This window comes from Sphaerodactylus townsendi, linkage group LG01, assembly GCF_021028975.2.
Source record: "Sphaerodactylus townsendi isolate TG3544 linkage group LG01, MPM_Stown_v2.3, whole genome shotgun sequence".
NCBI lineage: Eukaryota > Metazoa > Chordata > Lepidosauria > Squamata > Sphaerodactylidae > Sphaerodactylus > Sphaerodactylus townsendi.
Window position 1 is genome coordinate 22,059,022 of NC_059425.1, and position 7,189 is coordinate 22,066,210.

Sequence of the window (7,189 nt, forward strand, 5' to 3'; positions counted from 1 at the left end):
GTAGGATGTGAACGCAATGGCCTTCTCTCATGCTGTTGCTCCCTTGTTAACTCAACTGTTAAGGCATCGTAACTTCAGATCAAAGAGGATCAAGATTGGTAGCCATAAATCGACTTCTCCTCCATAAATCTGTCCAAGCCCCTTTTAAAGCTATCCAGGTGAGTGGCCATCACCACCTCCTGTGGCAGCATATTCCAAACACCAATCACACGTTGCGTGAAGAAGTGTTTCCTTTTATTATTCCCAATTCTTCCCCCCAGCATTTTCAATGAATGCCCCCTGGTTCTAGTATTGTGAGAAAGAGAGAAAAAATTTCTCTCTGTCAACATTTTCTACCCCATGCATAATTTTATAGACTTCAATCATATCCCCCCCTCAGACGTCTCCTCTCCAAACTAAAGAGTCCCAAACGCTGCAGCCTTTCCTCATAAGGAAGGTGCTCCAGTCCCTCAATCATCCTCGCTGTTCTTCTCTGCACTTTTTCTATCTCTTCACTATCCTTTTTGAGATGTGGGCGAACAGAACTGAACAACACAGTACCTTAAGTGCACGCACCTCACGGCTTTATATATGGGCATGACAATCTTTGCAGTTTTATTATCAATTCCTTTCCTAATTTATCCCCAGCATAGAGTTTGCCTTTTTTCACAGCTGTTATACATTGAGTTGACATTCCCATGGAACTATCAACTACATCACTAAATCCCTCTTTCCTGGTCTCAGACTGATAGCACTGGGACCCCTGTAGCGTGTATGTGAAGTTTGGATTTTTTAACCCTATGTGAATCACTTCTGTACCGCTACATTGAACTGCATTTGCCATTTCTTAGCCCACTCACCTAATTTATCATATCCCTCTTGGAGCTCCTCAAGCAATCCTTTGTGGTTCTCACCACCCTACATAATTTGGCATCATCTGCAAAACTTGGCCACCACGCTACCACCACCCCTACCTCCAGGTCATTTATGAATAGGTTAAAGAGCACTGGCCCCACACGGATCCTTGGGGGGACACCACTCCCTACATCTCTCCATTGTGAGAAATTTCCCATTTACACCCACTCTTTGCTTCCTGTTTCTCAACCAAGAAGTGAATCTGGATGAGGGATGGACTTTCTCTCTCTCTTATTCCTTTCATTGCTGAGTTTTCTCAATAGTCTCTTGGGTGGGAGGGGAAGTTTGTCAAAAGCCTTTTGGAAATCCAAGTAGACAATGTCCACTGGTTCCCCCTTATCCACATGCCTGTTTACATCCCTCAAAGAACTCTAGTAAGTTTGTAAGACAGGATTTGTTTCTTGGGTAAAAGCCATGCTGACTCTTTTCCTCAGCAGGTCTTGCTTCTTTCTACATGTTTTATAATTTTATTCCTTTACTTATTGTAGATTCTACTAATTTGCTAGGAACAGACGTAAAACTGACTGGCCTGTAATTTCCCGGCCCCCCCCCTAGTTCCTTTCTTAAAGATTGGTGTGACATTGGCCATCTTCCAGTCTTCAGGGATGGAGCCTGATTTCAAGGATAAGTTGCATAATAAAGTGAGAAGACTTCAGCAATTTCATGCTTGAGCTCTTTAAGAACTCCTTGGGTGAATGCAATCTGAGCCAGGGGATTTGCAGCATTTAGTTTATCAATGGCTGCCAGAACTTCTTCCTTGTCTACCACTATCTCTTCAAGTGCAGGTTCCTCTCTGATTCACTTCCCTACAGAAGCTTGGTTCAGGTGCAGGAATTTTCCTCACCTCCTCTTGGGTGTGAAGACAGATGCAAAGAATTCATTCAGCTTTTCTGCAATCTCCCTGTCAATCTTTTAGCACACCCTTTGTCTCCTTTGTCATCTAACGGGCCTATCAGCTTTCCCCTTTGCTGGCTTCCTGCTTTTGATGTAATTTGAAGAACTGTTTGTTGCTGGTTTTGATGTTCACAGCCATGCCTTCCTCATAATCCTTTTTTGCCTCCCTTACAGCTAACTTGCTTCTCTTTGGCCACCATTTGTGTTCTCTCTGGTATTCTTTATCAAAGTTAAGTTGGGATTCTACTTTCTAAGAGACATCTTTTTTTTTCCTAATAATTTCCTCAATGTCCCTTTGTTAACTATGGTGGCTTTCTTTTGGACTGGGCGCTGCTCTTTCCTAACCTGCGGAACACATTCCAGCTGAGCTTTTAAGACTGTGTTTTTAAATAACCTCCAAGCACCTTGGACATTTTTGACTCTTCTGATTTTCCCTTTCAGCTTCCCTCAAGCACTATCCCCCTCATCTTTGGAGGAGAAATTTCCCTTTCTGAAGGCAAATGTAACTACATTTCTTTAGTAGTTGTCACTTGTTCCCAGATGCTGAGATACTTGACCAGACAGCATTAGGTCGCTTGTTCCCTTTATCGGCTCAACAACACTGACCCCTCGCACTCAGGTCCTGGGTCCCACATAGAATTAGATCTAGGATCACCTCTCCCCTGGGTTGGTTCTCCTACAACCATCTGCTCTATTACAGTCATTTAGCATATCCAGGAATGTTCTCTCCTTTACTATGACCTGAACATTACGCATTTTTTCCAGTTTATATGGGGATAGTTAAAATCTCCCATTACCAATTTACATTTTTTTTGCTTTTGTTGGCCTCTCTAATTTCTTTTTCCATCTCAGTAGAATCCTTCTTGTGCTGCTTTGGTCAGGGGGACGAGCAATATATTCCTAATGTTAAACTATGCTTCCACCCTGGTATTGATATCCACAGTGCTTCTGTAGAGGAATCAGCTCCCCCCCTGCATTGTCTATTTTATGTGACACTATGCTCTCTTTTAATGAAGAGGGCCACCCCACCCCCAATACGCCCTGTCCTATCCTTCCTGTAGAGCCTGTAACCTGGGATAACAGCATCCCACTGGTTCTCCTCATTCCACCATGCCTCTGTGATGCCCACTATATCAATGTCCTCCTTCAAAACTCTGTACTCCAGCTCCCCCATTTTGTGGGCTCAGCACGCTTCTACTATTAGCAAAGAGACACTTGTATACTCTTGTCTCTGTCCCTAACCTGGGATTTATGTGTTTTGCCCTTCAGCCTTTTGTAGACACTCATCACTTATCACATTGCTGTGCTCCTCACTTGTATGTAGTTGATTTAGAAGAACCTCCTTCTCTGTCTGCATCCCCATGGACTCTGTATTCCGAACCGAAGTCACCTCAGCTCCTGTCGGCTTTCCCCCAGGGATCAGTTTAAAAGCTGTTCTGCCACCTTTTTAATGCTGAGCCTCAGCAGCCTGGTTCCTCTTTGGTTAAGATGAAGCCTCGCCCCTTTTGTACAGGCCTGCCTTATCCCAAAAAGGTTCCCCAGTTCCTGACAAATCTGAAACCCTCTGCCTTGCACCACCTCTCCTCATCCACGCATTGAGAGACCCTGTGACCTCCGCTTGCCTAGCTCGCCCCAAGGCGCATGGAACAGGTAGCATTTCAGAGAATGCCACCTTGGGGGTCCTGGATTTTAACCTGTTTCCTAGCAGCCTAAATTTAGCTTCCAGAACCTCCCGGCTACATTTCCCAATGTCATTGGTACCAATGTGGACCACAACTGCTGACTCCACCCCAGAAGGCAGTGAGCAGTGTTGAACCTACATATCCTTGAGAGCGCATCTTGCCATATTGCCCTCAAAGGCCTCTCCGCTCATTGGAGGGAAACCGTTTGATGGTTCCCGGCCCGGCCTGAGAGATATCCAGCTGGCTTCAACGAGAGGCAGAGCTTTTATGGCCCTGGCTCCGGCCTGGTGGAACAAGCTACCGAGTGATGTCAGAGTCCTGCAGGAACTACCACAATTCCACAGGGCCTGCAAGACGTTGCTGTTCTACCAGGCTTTTTCCATTTAGCCAGCCAGATCGTAGGATGCAAGAGCATCTCGGCCTCTGGGGGGAGAGGTGGGAGAGGTGGTGATGGGATTTGTACTATCTGTAACCATCTGGTTATTATTTATTAGGCACTCAAGTGTTATTTGGGTGCTGTGTGGTTTCCGGGCTGTATGGCCGTGTTCTGAAGATGCCAGCCACAGATGCAGGCGAAACGTCAGGAGAGAATGCTGCTAGAACACGGCCATACAGCCCAGAAACCACACAGCACCCAAGTGATTCCGGCCGTGAAAGCCTTCAACAATACACCAAGTGTTATGGTTTTTAATATTTGTATTGCTATTTTTAATTATTTTAATGATTGTATACAATTTTGTGTTGTGACCCGCCTTGAGCCCTGTGGGATATAAATTCGACAAATAAATAAATCGATCGATATCCATTGGCTTTATTCAGTTGTTACTGAAAATATTTGGGTTAAAAAAACTCAAACCTGAAATTCTTCGCTTCTCTCTGCCCACCGTTTCCCATGGAAGATCTGGCTTTCCCTTCCACCACTAGTTTTACCATACCGCCCTGGCATAGTGGGGGAAAGGGGTGTGTTTCTCAGGTACTCCTGCCCACCTGCCAGCCTAAAAGGGTTACATTGGCATTGCAGAGATGGGAAGCCCATTTTTTGGCAATAACCAGGTTAGCCTACAGGAATTGCTTTCTGGTTCTTGTACTCTCAGCCGGCTTGTCATGTCAGCACATTTTAGGTGCATAGCCAAGGAAGAATATGTTCTCAACATGATACAGTAGCTGAATGGATACTCATTTCTAGTCACAAGAAGATTCCTGATGGCATTGCCTCCCCTGATTATCTTAACCCAGATACTCCCTTCTGTAACTAACTTCTTTTGACCATCTCACACTGCACCCCACTGTTTCACAAACAATCTACCCGGACACCTCTCAGAGGTTATCCTGGCATCCCCCAAGGGTTGGCCTGACACCCCCAGAGGTGGACCTTCTCCTATAAATATCCTACCCCCACCCCGGAAACCATTTGTCCAGCGCCAATGGCACCTTTCCTTCTTGGTTGCTGTATCCACCCGTGCAACACACACACACACACACAGAACCAAACACTGGCCATTTGGCTCTGAATCCTGGATCTTCTTCACTTCACGATCAAGTTGTATTACCCATAAACCCCATACCCTTTTTCTACAGCATATCTATTTTCCTGTCTATCTATTTCTTAGGAACTCTGTGGGTGCATGTTCGCTGAATTGAGTCAAATTCTTACGAATCCCTGATCCCTACAATGAAGACTGTCGAATTTGCATCATATTCCTCTCTGTCAATTTTATTCTGAGAGCTGATCTTCATATATTCTGGTACTAAAGATTCCTTACCCAGCCTCTTGCAACATTAATAAGCAATAAACATTAATAAACAATAATTAGCTCCAAGCTAATATTCCCCACATTACTGAGAGACTGTGTCTCTACCTTGGGTAATACTGGTGTCGGAAAAGATCTCTATACCGCACTGAGTCTGCTCAGCATGGAGATCTTTCTCTCCCTCCTCCTTTCCATTGGTTCTCAAGTTCACGTGGGCTTAAAAAATGGGGGAGGGGAGAGATTTAAAATGCTGAATGTTATTTTTTTTATCAGTAGAAGAAAAAACCCTAAAAAGTCAATATGTTCATGACTATAACCGCAGTGGCGTAGGAGGTTAAGAGCTCATGTATCTAATCTGGAGGAACCGGGTTTGATTCCCAGCTCCGCCGCCTGAGCTGTGGAGGCTTATCTGGGGGATTCGGATTAGCCTGTGCACTCCCACACACGCCAGCTGGGTGACCTTGGGCTAGTCACAGCTTCTCGGAGCTCTCTCAGCCCCACCTACCTCACAGGGTGTTTGTTGTGAGGGGGGAAGGGCAAGGAGATTGTCAGCCCCTTTGAGTCTCCTGCAGGAGAGAAAGGGAGGGGGATATAAATCCAAACTCTTCTTCTTCTTCTTCTTCTTCTTCTTCTTCTAAATGTACACCCTGAAAGACAACTTGAGCAAGTCACTTTAGCAAAATTACAAAAAAAAGGATTTATCAGGCACCAAATGATAAGGACTGTCCCTAATATAGAGGGGTGGGTAGGTTATATTCAGAAACATCCAAAGGGCAGGGAGTGCCCAACCTGATTCAAGAGACCACTGAAGCAGAAGCCGCAGTATTGTCCCCACCACCAAAGATGATTGCAACAGCACAAGTGTCAACGTAGCCCATTGTGGGAAGTCCCGAGTGTTCTGACTGGGTCATGTAATTGAAAATAGAATGGAAAAATCAATTGATTGTTCCATTCAGCTGCAGTGAGTTACTATGGCATCTGCATTAAGAACATAAGAAGAGCCATGCTGAATCAGACCAGTCAAGTTAGTCCAGCATCCTGGTCACACGGTGGCTAACCAATTGCCCTGGTGGGCCAGCAAACAGGGCAAAGAAGCCACCGACTCTCCAAATAAGAACATGAGACAACAGGATGGATTCAGCTGGTTCACTTAAATGGATGATCTACATCCAATGTTATGAAAATGAGCCAATGTATGTTAAGGGCAGGCTGCAGCGGCAACCTGCCAATGGGTATTAATCCAGCGACTTCACCAGCCTCATCTGCACAGGCAAGGTGCCAAGCGGAAGCCCAGCCTCATTCCCTTCTCCTCGTTGCACCATAAGTCTACCACCAGGGATTGCAACAATGCTACTCAGCACCAAAGGCAATCCAGCCCAGCCCAGCCAGCTGTAAGATATCTGATGGGCTGTTTGAGACATGACCCTCCATCACACTCAATGTCTAAGGGAACTTGCCAGTTGAGGGTCATTGTGAGGATAAAATGGAGGAGGGAGTCGTAAGCATGCCACTGTTTTGGGGAAGGATGGGATAAAATTCAGTAGCCAGACAAAAAAATTGCTTGGGATGATTTCAGGGGTAAATTTCCTTGCCGTCACAGTGCCCATGGATGGTCTAAGGCCCTTTCCGCACATGCAGAATAATGCACTTTCAATCCACTTTCACAATTGTTTGCAAGTGGATGTTGCTATTTCGCACGGTACAATCCAGCTGCAAAGTGCATTATTCTGCATGTGCAGAAGGGGTCTCAGTGAGTCTAGGGAACTGGGCAACAGTCCAGGATGAGGTTCCAGAATCACTGCCAAATCCCTCTTGGATCCCCTTCTGAGGCCAAGTAATGGGTGGCTCTAGCCTTATGTGAGGTGGGAAGAAGCCATGGCCACCAGCAGCCAGATGCCCATACCACAGGGGAAACAATGGCTGAATCCTGTTCTTTTCCCTTCTCCTTCGGGAGGTGGAGCCATGGGC